Source organism: Ranitomeya imitator, unplaced genomic scaffold, assembly GCF_032444005.1.
Source record: "Ranitomeya imitator isolate aRanImi1 unplaced genomic scaffold, aRanImi1.pri SCAFFOLD_176, whole genome shotgun sequence".
Classification (NCBI taxonomy): Eukaryota; Metazoa; Chordata; class Amphibia; order Anura; family Dendrobatidae; genus Ranitomeya; species Ranitomeya imitator.
This window is the reverse complement of record NW_027193273.1, coordinates 1-24,366: the sequence shown is the minus strand read 5'-3', so window position 1 is coordinate 24,366 and position 24,366 is coordinate 1. Positions and strand designations below refer to the sequence as shown.

At 46.0% G+C, this 24,366-nt stretch overlaps 17 non-coding genes across 17 annotated transcripts; all 17 read left to right on the top strand.

Annotated features, from left to right (window-relative positions):
* The first annotated feature begins 1,163 nt into the window (after positions 1-1,163).
* On the top strand, positions 1,164-1,354 carry LOC138652988 (U2 spliceosomal RNA). The gene has a single exon (XR_011315680.1). It is a non-coding gene; the product is annotated as a U2 spliceosomal RNA (small nuclear RNA).
* Positions 1,355-2,526: 1,172 nt separating this feature from the next.
* LOC138652987 (U2 spliceosomal RNA) lies at positions 2,527-2,717 on the top strand. The gene has a single exon (XR_011315679.1). It is a non-coding gene; the product is annotated as a U2 spliceosomal RNA (small nuclear RNA).
* A 1,172-nt stretch (positions 2,718-3,889) lies between these two features.
* Positions 3,890-4,080, top strand: LOC138652985 (U2 spliceosomal RNA). Its single transcript, XR_011315677.1, has one exon. It is a non-coding gene; the product is annotated as a U2 spliceosomal RNA (small nuclear RNA).
* Positions 4,081-5,252: 1,172 nt separating this feature from the next.
* LOC138652984 (U2 spliceosomal RNA) lies at positions 5,253-5,443 on the top strand. Its single transcript, XR_011315676.1, has one exon. It is a non-coding gene; the product is annotated as a U2 spliceosomal RNA (small nuclear RNA).
* A 1,172-nt stretch (positions 5,444-6,615) lies between these two features.
* LOC138652983 (U2 spliceosomal RNA) lies at positions 6,616-6,806 on the top strand. The gene has a single exon (XR_011315675.1). It is a non-coding gene; the product is annotated as a U2 spliceosomal RNA (small nuclear RNA).
* Positions 6,807-7,978: 1,172 nt separating this feature from the next.
* LOC138652982 (U2 spliceosomal RNA) lies at positions 7,979-8,169 on the top strand. Its single transcript, XR_011315674.1, has one exon. It is a non-coding gene; the product is annotated as a U2 spliceosomal RNA (small nuclear RNA).
* Positions 8,170-9,344: 1,175 nt separating this feature from the next.
* On the top strand, positions 9,345-9,535 carry LOC138652981 (U2 spliceosomal RNA). Its single transcript, XR_011315673.1, has one exon. It is a non-coding gene; the product is annotated as a U2 spliceosomal RNA (small nuclear RNA).
* Positions 9,536-10,707: 1,172 nt separating this feature from the next.
* LOC138652980 (U2 spliceosomal RNA) lies at positions 10,708-10,898 on the top strand. The gene has a single exon (XR_011315672.1). It is a non-coding gene; the product is annotated as a U2 spliceosomal RNA (small nuclear RNA).
* Positions 10,899-12,070: 1,172 nt separating this feature from the next.
* Positions 12,071-12,261, top strand: LOC138652979 (U2 spliceosomal RNA). Its single transcript, XR_011315671.1, has one exon. It is a non-coding gene; the product is annotated as a U2 spliceosomal RNA (small nuclear RNA).
* A 1,172-nt stretch (positions 12,262-13,433) lies between these two features.
* Positions 13,434-13,624, top strand: LOC138652978 (U2 spliceosomal RNA). The gene has a single exon (XR_011315670.1). It is a non-coding gene; the product is annotated as a U2 spliceosomal RNA (small nuclear RNA).
* Positions 13,625-14,796: 1,172 nt separating this feature from the next.
* Positions 14,797-14,987, top strand: LOC138652977 (U2 spliceosomal RNA). The gene has a single exon (XR_011315669.1). It is a non-coding gene; the product is annotated as a U2 spliceosomal RNA (small nuclear RNA).
* Positions 14,988-16,159: 1,172 nt separating this feature from the next.
* LOC138652976 (U2 spliceosomal RNA) lies at positions 16,160-16,350 on the top strand. Its single transcript, XR_011315668.1, has one exon. It is a non-coding gene; the product is annotated as a U2 spliceosomal RNA (small nuclear RNA).
* Positions 16,351-17,522: 1,172 nt separating this feature from the next.
* On the top strand, positions 17,523-17,713 carry LOC138653006 (U2 spliceosomal RNA). The gene has a single exon (XR_011315697.1). It is a non-coding gene; the product is annotated as a U2 spliceosomal RNA (small nuclear RNA).
* Positions 17,714-18,885: 1,172 nt separating this feature from the next.
* Positions 18,886-19,076, top strand: LOC138653005 (U2 spliceosomal RNA). The gene has a single exon (XR_011315696.1). It is a non-coding gene; the product is annotated as a U2 spliceosomal RNA (small nuclear RNA).
* Positions 19,077-20,248: 1,172 nt separating this feature from the next.
* Positions 20,249-20,439, top strand: LOC138652997 (U2 spliceosomal RNA). The gene has a single exon (XR_011315689.1). It is a non-coding gene; the product is annotated as a U2 spliceosomal RNA (small nuclear RNA).
* A 1,174-nt stretch (positions 20,440-21,613) lies between these two features.
* On the top strand, positions 21,614-21,804 carry LOC138652986 (U2 spliceosomal RNA). Its single transcript, XR_011315678.1, has one exon. It is a non-coding gene; the product is annotated as a U2 spliceosomal RNA (small nuclear RNA).
* Positions 21,805-22,976: 1,172 nt separating this feature from the next.
* Positions 22,977-23,167, top strand: LOC138652974 (U2 spliceosomal RNA). The gene has a single exon (XR_011315667.1). It is a non-coding gene; the product is annotated as a U2 spliceosomal RNA (small nuclear RNA).
* The last annotated feature ends 1,199 nt before the right edge of the window (positions 23,168-24,366 follow it).

Below are 24,366 nucleotides of genomic sequence, written 5' to 3'. Positions count from 1 at the left end.
GGTTTCCAAAAACAGATTGAATTGAAATCAGCCCAGCAAGTTGTCATTTAACACTTTCTGAGAATTCTTTTCAGGGTCAAAGAAGCACGTTTCAGGTGGCAAATGTAGCAATTTGCTCAATTTCACTGGACCGTTTGCAACATTTCCTGTGCCTTGCTTTCACCTGTGCATGTTCAGCATTGGATTGCATCCAATATGCAATCAATCAATCAATCAATCAAGCAATCTTTGCTGGTTGCAACAGGTGTGTTAAGATGTAGGCCCGAATGAGGCCTTTGTAACAGTGTTGCTAATATATTGTGCCATCTACAAAATTAGGCCCCTGCCTGCTGTCTGTCAGCATGAAGTGTTTAAATTGAAGTATCCTACGAGTAGTTCGGCCATACATACTACATTTGTGACCGCATGCACAAATTCCTTTGTAAAACATTGGCTCCCTCTTGTGGACCACTGACTTTTAATTATGTGGTGTATGATATGTATTTCAATAAAGAAGGAAAAATGGTGTCTGTGATGATCTTGAATGTGCTAGTCTTGTCTATTTTGTCTTGTACTGTGTGAGTAGTATTCTAATGCTTTTGACCAACTGGGTGCGCTGCTGCTGCTGCCTGCCTGCCTGCCTGCAGTAGATAGAATCTATGCACGGAACCTTCACCTGCTGCTGCTGTCACAATGGGGCCTTCAGCCATTGACTCCGGAACTCTCACGTGTCACAATGGGCTCTGGACTTATCTAAGGCAGAGAAAAATGGCGCCGTCTTCAGTCTGCTGCTGGAACAGCAGCAGACCACATGGCAGGGGGATTGTCTTTTTTTTTTTTAAAGGGGCAATTTGCAGACTTGCACTAATAGTTGCACTCTGGAGCGCCAAAGGGATGGAGGGTGTGTTCAGATGGGCGGAGTTATGCAGATCAGGCGGAGTTATGCAGATTAGGCGGAGTTAGGCAGATTTTTTAAAAACGCGTTGGGCCCAACTTGAACACACCCCCACACACCCCCACACACCCCCCACACGCCCCCACACACACCAGAACTGCCATTTGAGAAGGCATCCAGAGTTTAGAAAAAAAATGTCTTCCCCTGGGCAATCATCTTTTGGGCTCTCTCCACAGTGAGTCCTGGTTGTGGGCCATGGGGCGTCTGGAGTGGCAAACCATTTCAGGCTATCGCTTCTCGGCCTTTTGGCTAAGATCAAGTGTAGTATCTGTTCTTATCAGTTTAATATCTGATACGTCCCCTATTTGGGGACCATATATTAAATGGATTTTTAGAACAGGGAGCTGGAAATGGAGCTTGCTCTGTCCACTCCACGCATTGACCCGTTATTGCAGTATCTCCGGGAACAGTGCACCCCTTCTCTGATCCGGTTTCCAAAAACAGATTGAATTGAAATCAGCCCAGCAAGTTGTCATTTAACACTTTCTGAGAATTCTTTTCAGGGTCAAAGAAGCACGTTTCAGGTGGCAAATGTAGCAATTTGCTCAATTTCACTGGACCGTTTGCAACATTTCCTGTGCCTTGCTTTCACCTGTGCATGTTCAGCATTGGATTGCATCCAATATGCAATCAATCAATCAATCAATCAAGCAATCTTTGCTGGTTGCAACAGGTGTGTTAAGATGTAGGCCCGAATGAGGCCTTTGTAACAGTGTTGCTAATATATTGTGCCATCTACAAAATTAGGCCCCTGCCTGCTGTCTGTCAGCATGAAGTGTTTAAATTGAAGTATCCTACGAGTAGTTCGGCCATACATACTACATTTGTGACCGCATGCACAAATTCCTTTGTAAAACATTGGCTCCCTCTTGTGGACCACTGACTTTTAATTATGTGGTGTATGATATGTATTTCAATAAAGAAGGAAAAATGGTGTCTGTGATGATCTTGAATGTGCTAGTCTTGTCTATTTTGTCTTGTACTGTGTGAGTAGTATTCTAATGCTTTTGACCAACTGGGTGCGCTGCTGCTGCTGCCTGCCTGCCTGCCTGCAGTAGATAGAATCTATGCACGGAACCTTCACCTGCTGCTGCTGTCACAATGGGGCCTTCAGCCATTGACTCCGGAACTCTCACGTGTCACAATGGGCTCTGGACTTATCTAAGGCAGAGAAAAATGGCGCCGTCTTCAGTCTGCTGCTGGAACAGCAGCAGACCACATGGCAGGGGGATTGTCTTTTTTTTTTTTAAAGGGGCAATTTGCAGACTTGCACTAATAGTTGCACTCTGGAGCGCCAAAGGGATGGAGGGTGTGTTCAGATGGGCGGAGTTATGCAGATCAGGCGGAGTTATGCAGATTAGGCGGAGTTAGGCAGATTTTTTAAAAACGCGTTGGGCCCAACTTGAACACACCCCCACACACCCCCACACACCCCCCACACGCCCCCACACACACCAGAACTGCCATTTGAGAAGGCATCCAGAGTTTAGAAAAAAAATGTCTTCCCCTGGGCAATCATCTTTTGGGCTCTCTCCACAGTGAGTCCTGGTTGTGGGCCATGGGGCGTCTGGAGTGGCAAACCATTTCAGGCTATCGCTTCTCGGCCTTTTGGCTAAGATCAAGTGTAGTATCTGTTCTTATCAGTTTAATATCTGATACGTCCCCTATTTGGGGACCATATATTAAATGGATTTTTAGAACAGGGAGCTGGAAATGGAGCTTGCTCTGTCCACTCCACGCATTGACCCGTTATTGCAGTATCTCCGGGAACAGTGCACCCCTTCTCTGATCCGGTTTCCAAAAACAGATTGAATTGAAATCAGCCCAGCAAGTTGTCATTTAACACTTTCTGAGAATTCTTTTCAGGGTCAAAGAAGCACGTTTCAGGTGGCAAATGTAGCAATTTGCTCAATTTCACTGGACCGTTTGCAACATTTCCTGTGCCTTGCTTTCACCTGTGCATGTTCAGCATTGGATTGCATCCAATATGCAATCAATCAATCAATCAATCAAGCAATCTTTGCTGGTTGCAACAGGTGTGTTAAGATGTAGGCCCGAATGAGGCCTTTGTAACAGTGTTGCTAATATATTGTGCCATCTACAAAATTAGGCCCCTGCCTGCTGTCTGTCAGCATGAAGTGTTTAAATTGAAGTATCCTACGAGTAGTTCGGCCATACATACTACATTTGTGACCGCATGCACAAATTCCTTTGTAAAACATTGGCTCCCTCTTGTGGACCACTGACTTTTAATTATGTGGTGTATGATATGTATTTCAATAAAGAAGGAAAAATGGTGTCTGTGATGATCTTGAATGTGCTAGTCTTGTCTATTTTGTCTTGTACTGTGTGAGTAGTATTCTAATGCTTTTGACCAACTGGGTGCGCTGCTGCTGCTGCCTGCCTGCCTGCCTGCAGTAGATAGAATCTATGCACGGAACCTTCACCTGCTGCTGCTGTCACAATGGGGCCTTCAGCCATTGACTCCGGAACTCTCACGTGTCACAATGGGCTCTGGACTTATCTAAGGCAGAGAAAAATGGCGCCGTCTTCAGTCTGCTGCTGGAACAGCAGCAGACCACATGGCAGGGGGATTGTCTTTTTTTTTTTTAAAGGGGCAATTTGCAGACTTGCACTAATAGTTGCACTCTGGAGCGCCAAAGGGATGGAGGGTGTGTTCAGATGGGCGGAGTTATGCAGATCAGGCGGAGTTATGCAGATTAGGCGGAGTTAGGCAGATTTTTTAAAAACGCGTTGGGCCCAACTTGAACACACCCCCACACACCCCCACACACCCCCCACACGCCCCCACACACACCAGAACTGCCATTTGAGAAGGCATCCAGAGTTTAGAAAAAAAATGTCTTCCCCTGGGCAATCATCTTTTGGGCTCTCTCCACAGTGAGTCCTGGTTGTGGGCCATGGGGCGTCTGGAGTGGCAAACCATTTCAGGCTATCGCTTCTCGGCCTTTTGGCTAAGATCAAGTGTAGTATCTGTTCTTATCAGTTTAATATCTGATACGTCCCCTATTTGGGGACCATATATTAAATGGATTTTTAGAACAGGGAGCTGGAAATGGAGCTTGCTCTGTCCACTCCACGCATTGACCCGTTATTGCAGTATCTCCGGGAACAGTGCACCCCTTCTCTGATCCGGTTTCCAAAAACAGATTGAATTGAAATCAGCCCAGCAAGTTGTCATTTAACACTTTCTGAGAATTCTTTTCAGGGTCAAAGAAGCACGTTTCAGGTGGCAAATGTAGCAATTTGCTCAATTTCACTGGACCGTTTGCAACATTTCCTGTGCCTTGCTTTCACCTGTGCATGTTCAGCATTGGATTGCATCCAATATGCAATCAATCAATCAATCAATCAAGCAATCTTTGCTGGTTGCAACAGGTGTGTTAAGATGTAGGCCCGAATGAGGCCTTTGTAACAGTGTTGCTAATATATTGTGCCATCTACAAAATTAGGCCCCTGCCTGCTGTCTGTCAGCATGAAGTGTTTAAATTGAAGTATCCTACGAGTAGTTCGGCCATACATACTACATTTGTGACCGCATGCACAAATTCCTTTGTAAAACATTGGCTCCCTCTTGTGGACCACTGACTTTTAATTATGTGGTGTATGATATGTATTTCAATAAAGAAGGAAAAATGGTGTCTGTGATGATCTTGAATGTGCTAGTCTTGTCTATTTTGTCTTGTACTGTGTGAGTAGTATTCTAATGCTTTTGACCAACTGGGTGCGCTGCTGCTGCTGCCTGCCTGCCTGCCTGCAGTAGATAGAATCTATGCACGGAACCTTCACCTGCTGCTGCTGTCACAATGGGGCCTTCAGCCATTGACTCCGGAACTCTCACGTGTCACAATGGGCTCTGGACTTATCTAAGGCAGAGAAAAATGGCGCCGTCTTCAGTCTGCTGCTGGAACAGCAGCAGACCACATGGCAGGGGGATTGTCTTTTTTTTTTTTAAAGGGGCAATTTGCAGACTTGCACTAATAGTTGCACTCTGGAGCGCCAAAGGGATGGAGGGTGTGTTCAGATGGGCGGAGTTATGCAGATCAGGCGGAGTTATGCAGATTAGGCGGAGTTAGGCAGATTTTTTAAAAACGCGTTGGGCCCAACTTGAACACACCCCCACACACCCCCACACACCCCCCACACGCCCCCACACACACCAGAACTGCCATTTGAGAAGGCATCCAGAGTTTAGAAAAAAAATGTCTTCCCCTGGGCAATCATCTTTTGGGCTCTCTCCACAGTGAGTCCTGGTTGTGGGCCATGGGGCGTCTGGAGTGGCAAACCATTTCAGGCTATCGCTTCTCGGCCTTTTGGCTAAGATCAAGTGTAGTATCTGTTCTTATCAGTTTAATATCTGATACGTCCCCTATTTGGGGACCATATATTAAATGGATTTTTAGAACAGGGAGCTGGAAATGGAGCTTGCTCTGTCCACTCCACGCATTGACCCGTTATTGCAGTATCTCCGGGAACAGTGCACCCCTTCTCTGATCCGGTTTCCAAAAACAGATTGAATTGAAATCAGCCCAGCAAGTTGTCATTTAACACTTTCTGAGAATTCTTTTCAGGGTCAAAGAAGCACGTTTCAGGTGGCAAATGTAGCAATTTGCTCAATTTCACTGGACCGTTTGCAACATTTCCTGTGCCTTGCTTTCACCTGTGCATGTTCAGCATTGGATTGCATCCAATATGCAATCAATCAATCAATCAATCAAGCAATCTTTGCTGGTTGCAACAGGTGTGTTAAGATGTAGGCCCGAATGAGGCCTTTGTAACAGTGTTGCTAATATATTGTGCCATCTACAAAATTAGGCCCCTGCCTGCTGTCTGTCAGCATGAAGTGTTTAAATTGAAGTATCCTACGAGTAGTTCGGCCATACATACTACATTTGTGACCGCATGCACAAATTCCTTTGTAAAACATTGGCTCCCTCTTGTGGACCACTGACTTTTAATTATGTGGTGTATGATATGTATTTCAATAAAGAAGGAAAAATGGTGTCTGTGATGATCTTGAATGTGCTAGTCTTGTCTATTTTGTCTTGTACTGTGTGAGTAGTATTCTAATGCTTTTGACCAACTGGGTGCGCTGCTGCTGCTGCCTGCCTGCCTGCCTGCAGTAGATAGAATCTATGCACGGAACCTTCACCTGCTGCTGCTGTCACAATGGGGCCTTCAGCCATTGACTCCGGAACTCTCACGTGTCACAATGGGCTCTGGACTTATCTAAGGCAGAGAAAAATGGCGCCGTCTTCAGTCTGCTGCTGGAACAGCAGCAGACCACATGGCAGGGGGATTGTCTTTTTTTTTTTTAAAGGGGCAATTTGCAGACTTGCACTAATAGTTGCACTCTGGAGCGCCAAAGGGATGGAGGGTGTGTTCAGATGGGCGGAGTTATGCAGATCAGGCGGAGTTATGCAGATTAGGCGGAGTTAGGCAGATTTTTTAAAAACGCGTTGGGCCCAACTTGAACACACCCCCACACACCCCCACACACCCCCCACACGCCCCCACACACACCAGAACTGCCATTTGAGAAGGCATCCAGAGTTTAGAAAAAAAATGTCTTCCCCTGGGCAATCATCTTTTGGGCTCTCTCCACAGTGAGTCCTGGTTGTGGGCCATGGGGCGTCTGGAGTGGCAAACCATTTCAGGCTATCGCTTCTCGGCCTTTTGGCTAAGATCAAGTGTAGTATCTGTTCTTATCAGTTTAATATCTGATACGTCCCCTATTTGGGGACCATATATTAAATGGATTTTTAGAACAGGGAGCTGGAAATGGAGCTTGCTCTGTCCACTCCACGCATTGACCCGTTATTGCAGTATCTCCGGGAACAGTGCACCCCTTCTCTGATCCGGTTTCCAAAAACAGATTGAATTGAAATCAGCCCAGCAAGTTGTCATTTAACACTTTCTGAGAATTCTTTTCAGGGTCAAAGAAGCACGTTTCAGGTGGCAAATGTAGCAATTTGCTCAATTTCACTGGACCGTTTGCAACATTTCCTGTGCCTTGCTTTCACCTGTGCATGTTCAGCATTGGATTGCATCCAATATGCAATCAATCAATCAATCAATCAAGCAATCTTTGCTGGTTGCAACAGGTGTGTTAAGATGTAGGCCCGAATGAGGCCTTTGTAACAGTGTTGCTAATATATTGTGCCATCTACAAAATTAGGCCCCTGCCTGCTGTCTGTCAGCATGAAGTGTTTAAATTGAAGTATCCTACGAGTAGTTCGGCCATACATACTACATTTGTGACCGCATGCACAAATTCCTTTGTAAAACATTGGCTCCCTCTTGTGGACCACTGACTTTTAATTATGTGGTGTATGATATGTATTTCAATAAAGAAGGAAAAATGGTGTCTGTGATGATCTTGAATGTGCTAGTCTTGTCTATTTTGTCTTGTACTGTGTGAGTAGTATTCTAATGCTTTTGACCAACTGGGTGCGCTGCTGCTGCTGCCTGCCTGCCTGCCTGCAGTAGATAGAATCTATGCACGGAACCTTCACCTGCTGCTGCTGTCACAATGGGGCCTTCAGCCATTGACTCCGGAACTCTCACGTGTCACAATGGGCTCTGGACTTATCTAAGGCAGAGAAAAATGGCGCCGTCTTCAGTCTGCTGCTGGAACAGCAGCAGACCACATGGCAGGGGGATTGTCTTTTTTTTTTTTAAAGGGGCAATTTGCAGACTTGCACTAATAGTTGCACTCTGGAGCGCCAAAGGGATGGAGGGTGTGTTCAGATGGGCGGAGTTATGCAGATCAGGCGGAGTTATGCAGATTAGGCGGAGTTAGGCAGATTTTTTAAAAACGCGTTGGGCCCAACTTGAACACACCCCCACACACCCCCACACACCCCCCACACGCCCCCACACACACCAGAACTGCCATTTGAGAAGGCATCCAGAGTTTAGAAAAAAAATGTCTTCCCCTGGGCAATCATCTTTTGGGCTCTCTCCACAGTGAGTCCTGGTTGTGGGCCATGGGGCGTCTGGAGTGGCAAACCATTTCAGGCTATCGCTTCTCGGCCTTTTGGCTAAGATCAAGTGTAGTATCTGTTCTTATCAGTTTAATATCTGATACGTCCCCTATTTGGGGACCATATATTAAATGGATTTTTAGAACAGGGAGCTGGAAATGGAGCTTGCTCTGTCCACTCCACGCATTGACCCGTTATTGCAGTATCTCCGGGAACAGTGCACCCCTTCTCTGATCCGGTTTCCAAAAACAGATTGAATTGAAATCAGCCCAGCAAGTTGTCATTTAACACTTTCTGAGAATTCTTTTCAGGGTCAAAGAAGCACGTTTCAGGTGGCAAATGTAGCAATTTGCTCAATTTCACTGGACCGTTTGCAACATTTCCTGTGCCTTGCTTTCACCTGTGCATGTTCAGCATTGGATTGCATCCAATATGCAATCAATCAATCAATCAATCAAGCAATCTTTGCTGGTTGCAACAGGTGTGTTAAGATGTAGGCCCGAATGAGGCCTTTGTAACAGTGTTGCTAATATATTGTGCCATCTACAAAATTAGGCCCCTGCCTGCTGTCTGTCAGCATGAAGTGTTTAAATTGAAGTATCCTACGAGTAGTTCGGCCATACATACTACATTTGTGACCGCATGCACAAATTCCTTTGTAAAACATTGGCTCCCTCTTGTGGACCACTGACTTTTAATTATGTGGTGTATGATATGTATTTCAATAAAGAAGGAAAAATGGTGTCTGTGATGATCTTGAATGTGCTAGTCTTGTCTATTTTGTCTTGTACTGTGTGAGTAGTATTCTAATGCTTTTGACCAACTGGGTGCGCTGCTGCTGCTGCTGCCTGCCTGCCTGCCTGCAGTAGATAGAATCTATGCACGGAACCTTCACCTGCTGCTGCTGTCACAATGGGGCCTTCAGCCATTGACTCCGGAACTCTCACGTGTCACAATGGGCTCTGGACTTATCTAAGGCAGAGAAAAATGGCGCCGTCTTCAGTCTGCTGCTGGAACAGCAGCAGACCACATGGCAGGGGGATTGTCTTTTTTTTTTTTAAAGGGGCAATTTGCAGACTTGCACTAATAGTTGCACTCTGGAGCGCCAAAGGGATGGAGGGTGTGTTCAGATGGGCGGAGTTATGCAGATCAGGCGGAGTTATGCAGATTAGGCGGAGTTAGGCAGATTTTTTAAAAACGCGTTGGGCCCAACTTGAACACACCCCCACACACCCCCACACACCCCCCACACGCCCCCACACACACCAGAACTGCCATTTGAGAAGGCATCCAGAGTTTAGAAAAAAAATGTCTTCCCCTGGGCAATCATCTTTTGGGCTCTCTCCACAGTGAGTCCTGGTTGTGGGCCATGGGGCGTCTGGAGTGGCAAACCATTTCAGGCTATCGCTTCTCGGCCTTTTGGCTAAGATCAAGTGTAGTATCTGTTCTTATCAGTTTAATATCTGATACGTCCCCTATTTGGGGACCATATATTAAATGGATTTTTAGAACAGGGAGCTGGAAATGGAGCTTGCTCTGTCCACTCCACGCATTGACCCGTTATTGCAGTATCTCCGGGAACAGTGCACCCCTTCTCTGATCCGGTTTCCAAAAACAGATTGAATTGAAATCAGCCCAGCAAGTTGTCATTTAACACTTTCTGAGAATTCTTTTCAGGGTCAAAGAAGCACGTTTCAGGTGGCAAATGTAGCAATTTGCTCAATTTCACTGGACCGTTTGCAACATTTCCTGTGCCTTGCTTTCACCTGTGCATGTTCAGCATTGGATTGCATCCAATATGCAATCAATCAATCAATCAATCAAGCAATCTTTGCTGGTTGCAACAGGTGTGTTAAGATGTAGGCCCGAATGAGGCCTTTGTAACAGTGTTGCTAATATATTGTGCCATCTACAAAATTAGGCCCCTGCCTGCTGTCTGTCAGCATGAAGTGTTTAAATTGAAGTATCCTACGAGTAGTTCGGCCATACATACTACATTTGTGACCGCATGCACAAATTCCTTTGTAAAACATTGGCTCCCTCTTGTGGACCACTGACTTTTAATTATGTGGTGTATGATATGTATTTCAATAAAGAAGGAAAAATGGTGTCTGTGATGATCTTGAATGTGCTAGTCTTGTCTATTTTGTCTTGTACTGTGTGAGTAGTATTCTAATGCTTTTGACCAACTGGGTGCGCTGCTGCTGCTGCCTGCCTGCCTGCCTGCAGTAGATAGAATCTATGCACGGAACCTTCACCTGCTGCTGCTGTCACAATGGGGCCTTCAGCCATTGACTCCGGAACTCTCACGTGTCACAATGGGCTCTGGACTTATCTAAGGCAGAGAAAAATGGCGCCGTCTTCAGTCTGCTGCTGGAACAGCAGCAGACCACATGGCAGGGGGATTGTCTTTTTTTTTTTTAAAGGGGCAATTTGCAGACTTGCACTAATAGTTGCACTCTGGAGCGCCAAAGGGATGGAGGGTGTGTTCAGATGGGCGGAGTTATGCAGATCAGGCGGAGTTATGCAGATTAGGCGGAGTTAGGCAGATTTTTTAAAAACGCGTTGGGCCCAACTTGAACACACCCCCACACACCCCCACACACCCCCCACACGCCCCCACACACACCAGAACTGCCATTTGAGAAGGCATCCAGAGTTTAGAAAAAAAATGTCTTCCCCTGGGCAATCATCTTTTGGGCTCTCTCCACAGTGAGTCCTGGTTGTGGGCCATGGGGCGTCTGGAGTGGCAAACCATTTCAGGCTATCGCTTCTCGGCCTTTTGGCTAAGATCAAGTGTAGTATCTGTTCTTATCAGTTTAATATCTGATACGTCCCCTATTTGGGGACCATATATTAAATGGATTTTTAGAACAGGGAGCTGGAAATGGAGCTTGCTCTGTCCACTCCACGCATTGACCCGTTATTGCAGTATCTCCGGGAACAGTGCACCCCTTCTCTGATCCGGTTTCCAAAAACAGATTGAATTGAAATCAGCCCAGCAAGTTGTCATTTAACACTTTCTGAGAATTCTTTTCAGGGTCAAAGAAGCACGTTTCAGGTGGCAAATGTAGCAATTTGCTCAATTTCACTGGACCGTTTGCAACATTTCCTGTGCCTTGCTTTCACCTGTGCATGTTCAGCATTGGATTGCATCCAATATGCAATCAATCAATCAATCAATCAAGCAATCTTTGCTGGTTGCAACAGGTGTGTTAAGATGTAGGCCCGAATGAGGCCTTTGTAACAGTGTTGCTAATATATTGTGCCATCTACAAAATTAGGCCCCTGCCTGCTGTCTGTCAGCATGAAGTGTTTAAATTGAAGTATCCTACGAGTAGTTCGGCCATACATACTACATTTGTGACCGCATGCACAAATTCCTTTGTAAAACATTGGCTCCCTCTTGTGGACCACTGACTTTTAATTATGTGGTGTATGATATGTATTTCAATAAAGAAGGAAAAATGGTGTCTGTGATGATCTTGAATGTGCTAGTCTTGTCTATTTTGTCTTGTACTGTGTGAGTAGTATTCTAATGCTTTTGACCAACTGGGTGCGCTGCTGCTGCTGCCTGCCTGCCTGCCTGCAGTAGATAGAATCTATGCACGGAACCTTCACCTGCTGCTGCTGTCACAATGGGGCCTTCAGCCATTGACTCCGGAACTCTCACGTGTCACAATGGGCTCTGGACTTATCTAAGGCAGAGAAAAATGGCGCCGTCTTCAGTCTGCTGCTGGAACAGCAGCAGACCACATGGCAGGGGGATTGTCTTTTTTTTTTTTAAAGGGGCAATTTGCAGACTTGCACTAATAGTTGCACTCTGGAGCGCCAAAGGGATGGAGGGTGTGTTCAGATGGGCGGAGTTATGCAGATCAGGCGGAGTTATGCAGATTAGGCGGAGTTAGGCAGATTTTTTAAAAACGCGTTGGGCCCAACTTGAACACACCCCCACACACCCCCACACACCCCCCACACGCCCCCACACACACCAGAACTGCCATTTGAGAAGGCATCCAGAGTTTAGAAAAAAAATGTCTTCCCCTGGGCAATCATCTTTTGGGCTCTCTCCACAGTGAGTCCTGGTTGTGGGCCATGGGGCGTCTGGAGTGGCAAACCATTTCAGGCTATCGCTTCTCGGCCTTTTGGCTAAGATCAAGTGTAGTATCTGTTCTTATCAGTTTAATATCTGATACGTCCCCTATTTGGGGACCATATATTAAATGGATTTTTAGAACAGGGAGCTGGAAATGGAGCTTGCTCTGTCCACTCCACGCATTGACCCGTTATTGCAGTATCTCCGGGAACAGTGCACCCCTTCTCTGATCCGGTTTCCAAAAACAGATTGAATTGAAATCAGCCCAGCAAGTTGTCATTTAACACTTTCTGAGAATTCTTTTCAGGGTCAAAGAAGCACGTTTCAGGTGGCAAATGTAGCAATTTGCTCAATTTCACTGGACCGTTTGCAACATTTCCTGTGCCTTGCTTTCACCTGTGCATGTTCAGCATTGGATTGCATCCAATATGCAATCAATCAATCAATCAATCAAGCAATCTTTGCTGGTTGCAACAGGTGTGTTAAGATGTAGGCCCGAATGAGGCCTTTGTAACAGTGTTGCTAATATATTGTGCCATCTACAAAATTAGGCCCCTGCCTGCTGTCTGTCAGCATGAAGTGTTTAAATTGAAGTATCCTACGAGTAGTTCGGCCATACATACTACATTTGTGACCGCATGCACAAATTCCTTTGTAAAACATTGGCTCCCTCTTGTGGACCACTGACTTTTAATTATGTGGTGTATGATATGTATTTCAATAAAGAAGGAAAAATGGTGTCTGTGATGATCTTGAATGTGCTAGTCTTGTCTATTTTGTCTTGTACTGTGTGAGTAGTATTCTAATGCTTTTGACCAACTGGGTGCGCTGCTGCTGCTGCCTGCCTGCCTGCCTGCAGTAGATAGAATCTATGCACGGAACCTTCACCTGCTGCTGCTGTCACAATGGGGCCTTCAGCCATTGACTCCGGAACTCTCACGTGTCACAATGGGCTCTGGACTTATCTAAGGCAGAGAAAAATGGCGCCGTCTTCAGTCTGCTGCTGGAACAGCAGCAGACCACATGGCAGGGGGATTGTCTTTTTTTTTTTTAAAGGGGCAATTTGCAGACTTGCACTAATAGTTGCACTCTGGAGCGCCAAAGGGATGGAGGGTGTGTTCAGATGGGCGGAGTTATGCAGATCAGGCGGAGTTATGCAGATTAGGCGGAGTTAGGCAGATTTTTTAAAAACGCGTTGGGCCCAACTTGAACACACCCCCACACACCCCCACACACCCCCCACACGCCCCCACACACACCAGAACTGCCATTTGAGAAGGCATCCAGAGTTTAGAAAAAAAATGTCTTCCCCTGGGCAATCATCTTTTGGGCTCTCTCCACAGTGAGTCCTGGTTGTGGGCCATGGGGCGTCTGGAGTGGCAAACCATTTCAGGCTATCGCTTCTCGGCCTTTTGGCTAAGATCAAGTGTAGTATCTGTTCTTATCAGTTTAATATCTGATACGTCCCCTATTTGGGGACCATATATTAAATGGATTTTTAGAACAGGGAGCTGGAAATGGAGCTTGCTCTGTCCACTCCACGCATTGACCCGTTATTGCAGTATCTCCGGGAACAGTGCACCCCTTCTCTGATCCGGTTTCCAAAAACAGATTGAATTGAAATCAGCCCAGCAAGTTGTCATTTAACACTTTCTGAGAATTCTTTTCAGGGTCAAAGAAGCACGTTTCAGGTGGCAAATGTAGCAATTTGCTCAATTTCACTGGACCGTTTGCAACATTTCCTGTGCCTTGCTTTCACCTGTGCATGTTCAGCATTGGATTGCATCCAATATGCAATCAATCAATCAATCAATCAAGCAATCTTTGCTGGTTGCAACAGGTGTGTTAAGATGTAGGCCCGAATGAGGCCTTTGTAACAGTGTTGCTAATATATTGTGCCATCTACAAAATTAGGCCCCTGCCTGCTGTCTGTCAGCATGAAGTGTTTAAATTGAAGTATCCTACGAGTAGTTCGGCCATACATACTACATTTGTGACCGCATGCACAAATTCCTTTGTAAAACATTGGCTCCCTCTTGTGGACCACTGACTTTTAATTATGTGGTGTATGATATGTATTTCAATAAAGAAGGAAAAATGGTGTCTGTGATGATCTTGAATGTGCTAGTCTTGTCTATTTTGTCTTGTACTGTGTGAGTAGTATTCTAATGCTTTTGACCAACTGGGTGCGCTGCTGCTGCTGCCTGCCTGCCTGCCTGCAGTAGATAGAATCTATGCACGGAACCTTCACCTGCTGCTGCTGTCACAATGGGGCCTTCAGCCATTGACTCCGGAACTCTCACGTGTCACAATGGGCTCTGGACTTATCTAAGGCAGAGAAAAATGGCGCCGTCTTCAGTCTGCTGCTGGAACAGCAGCAGACCACATGGCAGGGGGATTGTCTTTTTTTTTTTTAAAGGGGCAATTTGCAGACTTGCACTAATAGTTGCACTCTGGAGCGCCAAAGGGATGGAGGGTGTGTTCAGATGGGCGGAGTTATGCAGATCAGGCGGAGTTATGCAGATTAGGCGGAGTTAGGCAGATTTTTTAAAAACGCGTTGGGCCCAACTTGAACACACCCCCACACACCCCCACACACCCCCCACACGCCCCCACACACACCAGAACTGCCATTTGAGAAGGCATCCAGAGTTTAGAAAAAAAATGTCTTCCCCTGGGCAATCATCTTTTGGGCTCTCTCCACAGTGAGTCCTGGTTGTGGGCCATGGGGCGTCTGGAGTGGCAAACCATTTCAGGCTATCGCTTCTCGGCCTTTTGGCTAAGATCAAGTGTAGTATCTGTTCTTATCAGTTTAATATCTGATACGTCCCCTATTTGGGGACCATATATTAAATGGATTTTTAGAACAGGGAGCTGGAAATGGAGCTTGCTCTGTCCACTCCACGCATTGACCCGTTATTGCAGTATCTCCGGGAACAGTGCACCCCTTCTCTGATCCGGTTTCCAAAAACAGATTGAATTGAAATCAGCCCAGCAAGTTGTCATTTAACACTTTCTGAGAATTCTTTTCAGGGTCAAAGAAGCACGTTTCAGGTGGCAAATGTAGCAATTTGCTCAATTTCACTGGACCGTTTGCAACATTTCCTGTGCCTTGCTTTCACCTGTGCATGTTCAGCATTGGATTGCATCCAATATGCAATCAATCAATCAATCAATCAAGCAATCTTTGCTGGTTGCAACAGGTGTGTTAAGATGTAGGCCCGAATGAGGCCTTTGTAACAGTGTTGCTAATATATTGTGCCATCTACAAAATTAGGCCCCTGCCTGCTGTCTGTCAGCATGAAGTGTTTAAATTGAAGTATCCTACGAGTAGTTCGGCCATACATACTACATTTGTGACCGCATGCACAAATTCCTTTGTAAAACATTGGCTCCCTCTTGTGGACCACTGACTTTTAATTATGTGGTGTATGATATGTATTTCAATAAAGAAGGAAAAATGGTGTCTGTGATGATCTTGAATGTGCTAGTCTTGTCTATTTTGTCTTGTACTGTGTGAGTAGTATTCTAATGCTTTTGACCAACTGGGTGCGCTGCTGCTGCTGCCTGCCTGCCTGCCTGCAGTAGATAGAATCTATGCACGGAACCTTCACCTGCTGCTGCTGTCACAATGGGGCCTTCAGCCATTGACTCCGGAACTCTCACGTGTCACAATGGGCTCTGGACTTATCTAAGGCAGAGAAAAATGGCGCCGTCTTCAGTCTGCTGCTGGAACAGCAGCAGACCACATGGCAGGGGGATTGTCTTTTTTTTTTTTAAAGGGGCAATTTGCAGACTTGCACTAATAGTTGCACTCTGGAGCGCCAAAGGGATGGAGGGTGTGTTCAGATGGGCGGAGTTATGCAGATCAGGCGGAGTTATGCAGATTAGGCGGAGTTAGGCAGATTTTTTAAAAACGCGTTGGGCCCAACTTGAACACACCCCCACACACCCCCACACACCCCCCACACGCCCCCACACACACCAGAACTGCCATTTGAGAAGGCATCCAGAGTTTAGAAAAAAAATGTCTTCCCCTGGGCAATCATCTTTTGGGCTCTCTCCACAGTGAGTCCTGGTTGTGGGCCATGGGGCGTCTGGAGTGGCAAACCATTTCAGGCTATCGCTTCTCGGCCTTTTGGCTAAGATCAAGTGTAGTATCTGTTCTTATCAGTTTAATATCTGATACGTCCCCTATTTGGGGACCATATATTAAATGGATTTTTAGAACAGGGAGCTGGAAATGGAGCTTGCTCTGTCCACTCCACGCATTGACCCGTTATTGCAGTATCTCCGGGAACAGTGCACCCCTTCTCTGATCCGGTTTCCAAAAACAGATTGAATTGAAATCAGCCCAGCAAGTTGTCATTTAACACTTTCTGAGAATTCTTTTCAGGGTCAAAGAAGCACGTTTCAGGTGGCAAATGTAGCAATTTGCTCAATTTCACTGGACCGTTTGCAACATTTCCTGTGCCTTGCTTTCACCTGTGCATGTTCAGCATTGGATTGCATCCAATATGCAATCAATCAATCAATCAATCAAGCAATCTTTGCTGGTTGCAACAGGTGTGTTAAGATGTAGGCCCGAATGAGGCCTTTGTAACAGTGTTGCTAATATATTGTGCCATCTACAAAATTAGGCCCCTGCCTGCTGTCTGTCAGCATGAAGTGTTTAAATTGAAGTATCCTACGAGTAGTTCGGCCATACATACTACATTTGTGACCGCATGCACAAATTCCTTTGTAAAACATTGGCTCCCTCTTGTGGACCACTGACTTTTAATTATGTGGTGTATGATATGTATTTCAATAAAGAAGGAAAAATGGTGTCTGTGATGATCTTGAATGTGCTAGTCTTGTCTATTTTGTCTTGTACTGTGTGAGTAGTATTCTAATGCTTTTGACCAACTGGGTGCGCTGCTGCTGCTGCCTGCCTGCCTGCCTGCAGTAGATAGAATCTATGCACGGAACCTTCACCTGCTGCTGCTGTCACAATGGGGCCTTCAGCCATTGACTCCGGAACTCTCACGTGTCACAATGGGCTCTGGACTTATCTAAGGCAGAGAAAAATGGCGCCGTCTTCAGTCTGCTGCTGGAACAGCAGCAGACCACATGGCAGGGGGATTGTCTTTTTTTTTTTTAAAGGGGCAATTTGCAGACTTGCACTAATAGTTGCACTCTGGAGCGCCAAAGGGATGGAGGGTGTGTTCAGATGGGCGGAGTTATGCAGATCAGGCGGAGTTATGCAGATTAGGCGGAGTTAGGCAGATTTTTTAAAAACGCGTTGGGCCCAACTTGAACACACCCCCACACACCCCCACACACCCCCCACACGCCCCCACACACACCAGAACTGCCATTTGAGAAGGCATCCAGAGTTTAGAAAAAAAATGTCTTCCCCTGGGCAATCATCTTTTGGGCTCTCTCCACAGTGAGTCCTGGTTGTGGGCCATGGGGCGTCTGGAGTGGCAAACCATTTCAGGCTATCGCTTCTCGGCCTTTTGGCTAAGATCAAGTGTAGTATCTGTTCTTATCAGTTTAATATCTGATACGTCCCCTATTTGGGGACCATATATTAAATGGATTTTTAGAACAGGGAGCTGGAAATGGAGCTTGCTCTGTCCACTCCACGCATTGACCCGTTATTGCAGTATCTCCGGGAACAGTGCACCCCTTCTCTGATCCGGTTTCCAAAAACAGATTGAATTGAAATCAGCCCAGCAAGTTGTCATTTAACACTTTCTGAGAATTCTTTTCAGGGTCAAAGAAGCACGTTTCAGGTGGCAAATGTAGCAATTTGCTCAATTTCACTGGACCGTTTGCAACATTTCCTGTGCCTTGCTTTCACCTGTGCATGTTCAGCATTGGATTGCATCCAATATGCAATCAATCAATCAATCAATCAAGCAATCTTTGCTGGTTGCAACAGGTGTGTTAAGATGTAGGCCCGAATGAGGCCTTTGTAACAGTGTTGCTAATATATTGTGCCATCTACAAAATTAGGCCCCTGCCTGCTGTCTGTCAGCATGAAGTGTTTAAATTGAAGTATCCTACGAGTAGTTCGGCCATACATACTACATTTGTGACCGCATGCACAAATTCCTTTGTAAAACATTGGCTCCCTCTTGTGGACCACTGACTTTTAATTATGTGGTGTATGATATGTATTTCAATAAAGAAGGAAAAATGGTGTCTGTGATGATCTTGAATGTGCTAGTCTTGTCTATTTTGTCTTGTACTGTGTGAGTAGTATTCTAATGCTTTTGACCAACTGGGTGCGCTGCTGCTGCTGCCTGCCTGCCTGCCTGCAGTAGATAGAATCTATGCACGGAACCTTCACCTGCTGCTGCTGTCACAATGGGGCCTTCAGCCATTGACTCCGGAACTCTCACGTGTCACAATGGGCTCTGGACTTATCTAAGGCAGAGAAAAATGGCGCCGTCTTCAGTCTGCTGCTGGAACAGCAGCAGACCACATGGCAGGGGGATTGTCTTTTTTTTTTTTAAAGGGGCAATTTGCAGACTTGCACTAATAGTTGCACTCTGGAGCGCCAAAGGGATGGAGGGTGTGTTCAGATGGGCGGAGTTATGCAGATCAGGCGGAGTTATGCAGATTAGGCGGAGTTAGGCAGATTTTTTAAAAACGCGTTGGGCCCAACTTGAACACACCCCCACACACCCCCACACACCCCCCACACGCCCCCACACACACCAGAACTGCCATTTGAGAAGGCATCCAGAGTTTAGAAAAAAAATGTCTTCCCCTGGGCAATCATCTTTTGGGCTCTCTCCACAGTGAGTCCTGGTTGTGGGCCATGGGGCGTCTGGAGTGGCAAACCATTTCAGGCTATCGCTTCTCGGCCTTTTGGCTAAGATCAAGTGTAGTATCTGTTCTTATCAGTTTAATATCTGATACGTCCCCTATTTGGGGACCATATATTAAATGGATTTTTAGAACAGGGAGCTGGAAATGGAGCTTGCTCTGTCCACTCCACGCATTGACCCGTTATTGCAGTATCTCCGGGAACAGTGCACCCCTTCTCTGATCCGGTTTCCAAAAACAGATTGAATTGAAATCAGCCCAGCAAGTTGTCATTTAACACTTTCTGAGAATTCTTTTCAGGGTCAAAGAAGCACGTTTCAGGTGGCAAATGTAGCAATTTGCTCAATTTCACTGGACCGTTTGCAACATTTCCTGTGCCTTGCTTTCACCTGTGCATGTTCAGCATTGGATTGCATCCAATATGCAATCAATCAATCAATCAATCAAGCAATCTTTGCTGGTTGCAACAGGTGTGTTAAGATGTAGGCCCGAATGAGGCCTTTGTAACAGTGTTGCTAATATATTGTGCCATCTACAAAATTAGGCCCCTGCCTGCTGTCTGTCAGCATGAAGTGTTTAAATTGAAGTATCCTACGAGTAGTTCGGCCATACATACTACATTTGTGACCGCATGCACAAATTCCTTTGTAAAACATTGGCTCCCTCTTGTGGACCACTGACTTTTAATTATGTGGTGTATGATATGTATTTCAATAAAGAAGGAAAAATGGTGTCTGTGATGATCTTGAATGTGCTAGTCTTGTCTATTTTGTCTTGTACTGTGTGAGTAGTATTCTAATGCTTTTGACCAACTGGGTGCGCTGCTGCTGCTGCCTGCCTGCCTGCCTGCAGTAGATAGAATCTATGCACGGAACCTTCACCTGCTGCTGCTGTCACAATGGGGCCTTCAGCCATTGACTCCGGAACTCTCACGTGTCACAATGGGCTCTGGACTTATCTAAGGCAGAGAAAAATGGCGCCGTCTTCAGTCTGCTGCTGGAACAGCAGCAGACCACATGGCAGGGGGATTGTCTTTTTTTTTTTTAAAGGGGCAATTTGCAGACTTGCACTAATAGTTGCACTCTGGAGCGCCAAAGGGATGGAGGGTGTGTTCAGATGGGCGGAGTTATGCAGATCAGGCGGAGTTATGCAGATTAGGCGGAGTTAGGCAGATTTTTTAAAAACGCGTTGGGCCCAACTTGAACACACCCCCACACACCCCCACACACCCCCCACACGCCCCCACACACACCAGAACTGCCATTTGAGAAGGCATCCAGAGTTTAGAAAAAAAATGTCTTCCCCTGGGCAATCATCTTTTGGGCTCTCTCCACAGTGAGTCCTGGTTGTGGGCCATGGGGCGTCTGGAGTGGCAAACCATTTCAGGCTATCGCTTCTCGGCCTTTTGGCTAAGATCAAGTGTAGTATCTGTTCTTATCAGTTTAATATCTGATACGTCCCCTATTTGGGGACCATATATTAAATGGATTTTTAGAACAGGGAGCTGGAAATGGAGCTTGCTCTGTCCACTCCACGCATTGACCCGTTATTGCAGTATCTCCGGGAACAGTGCACCCCTTCTCTGATCCGGTTTCCAAAAACAGATTGAATTGAAATCAGCCCAGCAAGTTGTCATTTAACACTTTCTGAGAATTCTTTTCAGGGTCAAAGAAGCACGTTTCAGGTGGCAAATGTAGCAATTTGCTCAATTTCACTGGACCGTTTGCAACATTTCCTGTGCCTTGCTTTCACCTGTGCATGTTCAGCATTGGATTGCATCCAATATGCAATCAATCAATCAATCAATCAAGCAATCTTTGCTGGTTGCAACAGGTGTGTTAAGATGTAGGCCCGAATGAGGCCTTTGTAACAGTGTTGCTAATATATTGTGCCATCTACAAAATTAGGCCCCTGCCTGCTGTCTGTCAGCATGAAGTGTTTAAATTGAAGTATCCTACGAGTAGTTCGGCCATACATACTACATTTGTGACCGCATGCACAAATTCCTTTGTAAAACATTGGCTCCCTCTTGTGGACCACTGACTTTTAATTATGTGGTGTATGATATGTATTTCAATAAAGAAGGAAAAATGGTGTCTGTGATGATCTTGAATGTGCTAGTCTTGTCTATTTTGTCTTGTACTGTGTGAGTAGTATTCTAATGCTTTTGACCAACTGGGTGCGCTGCTGCTGCTGCCTGCCTGCCTGCCTGCAGTAGATAGAATCTATGCACGGAACCTTCACCTGCTGCTGCTGTCACAATGGGGCCTTCAGCCATTGACTCCGGAACTCTCACGTGTCACAATGGGCTCTGGACTTATCTAAGGCAGAGAAAAATGGCGCCGTCTTCAGTCTGCTGCTGGAACAGCAGCAGACCACATGGCAGGGGGATTGTCTTTTTTTTTTTTAAAGGGGCAATTTGCAGACTTGCACTAATAGTTGCACTCTGGAGCGCCAAAGGGATGGAGGGTGTGTTCAGATGGGCGGAGTTATGCAGATCAGGCGGAGTTATGCAGATTAGGCGGAGTTAGGCAGATTTTTTAAAAACGCGTTGGGCCCAACTTGAACACACCCCCACACACCCCCACACACACCCCCCACACGCCCCCACACACACCAGAACTGCCATTTGAGAAGGCATCCAGAGTTTAGAAAAAAAATGTCTTCCCCTGGGCAATCATCTTTTGGGCTCTCTCCACAGTGAGTCCTGGTTGTGGGCCATGGGGCGTCTGGAGTGGCAAACCATTTCAGGCTATCGCTTCTCGGCCTTTTGGCTAAGATCAAGTGTAGTATCTGTTCTTATCAGTTTAATATCTGATACGTCCCCTATTTGGGGACCATATATTAAATGGATTTTTAGAACAGGGAGCTGGAAATGGAGCTTGCTCTGTCCACTCCACGCATTGACCCGTTATTGCAGTATCTCCGGGAACAGTGCACCCCTTCTCTGATCCGGTTTCCAAAAACAGATTGAATTGAAATCAGCCCAGCAAGTTGTCATTTAACACTTTCTGAGAATTCTTTTCAGGGTCAAAGAAGCACGTTTCAGGTGGCAAATGTAGCAATTTGCTCAATTTCACTGGACCGTTTGCAACATTTCCTGTGCCTTGCTTTCACCTGTGCATGTTCAGCATTGGATTGCATCCAATATGCAATCAATCAATCAATCAATCAAGCAATCTTTGCTGGTTGCAACAGGTGTGTTAAGATGTAGGCCCGAATGAGGCCTTTGTAACAGTGTTGCTAATATATTGTGCCATCTACAAAATTAGGCCCCTGCCTGCTGTCTGTCAGCATGAAGTGTTTAAATTGAAGTATCCTACGAGTAGTTCGGCCATACATACTACATTTGTGACCGCATGCACAAATTCCTTTGTAAAACATTGGCTCCCTCTTGTGGACCACTGACTTTTAATTATGTGGTGTATGATATGTATTTCAATAAAGAAGGAAAAATGGTGTCTGTGATGATCTTGAATGTGCTAGTCTTGTCTATTTTGTCTTGTACTGTGTGAGTAGTATTCTAATGCTTTTGACCAACTGGGTGCGCTGCTGCTGCTGCCTGCCTGCCTGCCTGCAGTAGATAGAATCTATGCACGGAACCTTCACCTGCTGCTGCTGTCACAATGGGGCCTTCAGCCATTGACTCCGGAACTCTCACGTGTCACAATGGGCTCTGGACTTATCTAAGGCAGAGAAAAATGGCGCCGTCTTCAGTCTGCTGCTGGAACAGCAGCAGACCACATGGCAGGGGGATTGTCTTTTTTTTTTTTAAAGGGGCAATTTGCAGACTTGCACTAATAGTTGCACTCTGGAGCGCCAAAGGGATGGAGGGTGTGTTCAGATGGGCGGAGTTATGCAGATCAGGCGGAGTTATGCAGATTAGGCGGAGTTAGGCAGATTTTTTAAAAACGCGTTGGGCCCAACTTGAACACACCCCCACACACCCCCACACACCCCCCACACGCCCCCACACACACCAGAACTGCCATTTGAGAAGGCATCCAGAGTTTAGAAAAAAAATGTCTTCCCCTGGGCAATCATCTTTTGGGCTCTCTCCACAGTGAGTCCTGGTTGTGGGCCATGGGGCGTCTGGAGTGGCAAACCATTTCAGGCTATCGCTTCTCGGCCTTTTGGCTAAGATCAAGTGTAGTATCTGTTCTTATCAGTTTAATATCTGATACGTCCCCTATTTGGGGACCATATATTAAATGGATTTTTAGAACAGGGAGCTGGAAATGGAGCTTGCTCTGTCCACTCCACGCATTGACCCGTTATTGCAGTATCTCCGGGAACAGTGCACCCCTTCTCTGATCCGGTTTCCAAAAACAGATTGAATTGAAATCAGCCCAGCAAGTTGTCATTTAACACTTTCTGAGAATTCTTTTCAGGGTCAAAGAAGCACGTTTCAGGTGGCAAATGTAGCAATTTGCTCAATTTCACTGGACCGTTTGCAACATTTCCTGTGCCTTGCTTTCACCTGTGCATGTTCAGCATTGGATTGCATCCAATATGCAATCAATCAATCAATCAATCAAGCAATCTTTGCTGGTTGCAACAGGTGTGTTAAGATGTAGGCCCGAATGAGGCCTTTGTAACAGTGTTGCTAATATATTGTGCCATCTACAAAATTAGGCCCCTGCCTGCTGTCTGTCAGCATGAAGTGTTTAAATTGAAGTATCCTACGAGTAGTTCGGCCATACATACTACATTTGTGACCGCATGCACAAATTCCTTTGTAAAACATTGGCTCCCTCTTGTGGACCACTGACTTTTAATTATGTGGTGTATGATATGTATTTCAATAAAGAAGGAAAAATGGTGTCTGTGATGATCTTGAATGTGCTAGTCTTGTCTATTTTGTCTTGTACTGTGTGAGTAGTATTCTAATGCTTTTGACCAACTGGGTGCGCTGCTGCTGCTGCCTGCCTGCCTGCCTGCAGTAGATAGAATCTATGCACGGAACCTTCACCTGCTGCTGCTGTCACAATGGGGCCTTCAGCCATTGACTCCGGAACTCTCACGTGTCACAATGGGCTCTGGACTTATCTAAGGCAGAGAAAAATGGCGCCGTCTTCAGTCTGCTGCTGGAACAGCAGCAGACCACATGGCAGGGGGATTGTCTTTTTTTTTTTTAAAGGGGCAATTTGCAGACTTGCACTAATAGTTGCACTCTGGAGCGCCAAAGGGATGGAGGGTGTGTTCAGATGGGCGGAGTTATGCAGATCAGGCGGAGTTATGCAGATTAGGCGGAGTTAGGCAGATTTTTTAAAAACGCGTTGGGCCCAACTTGAACACACCCCCACACACCCCCACACACCCCCCACACGCCCCCACACACACCAGAACTGCCATTTGAGAAGGCATCCAGAGTTTAGAAAAAAAATGTCTTCCCCTGGGCAATCATCTTTTGGGCTCTCTCCACAGTGAGTCCTGGTTGTGGGCCATGGGGCGTCTGGAGTGGCAAACCATTTCAGGCTATCGCTTCTCGGCCTTTTGGCTAAGAT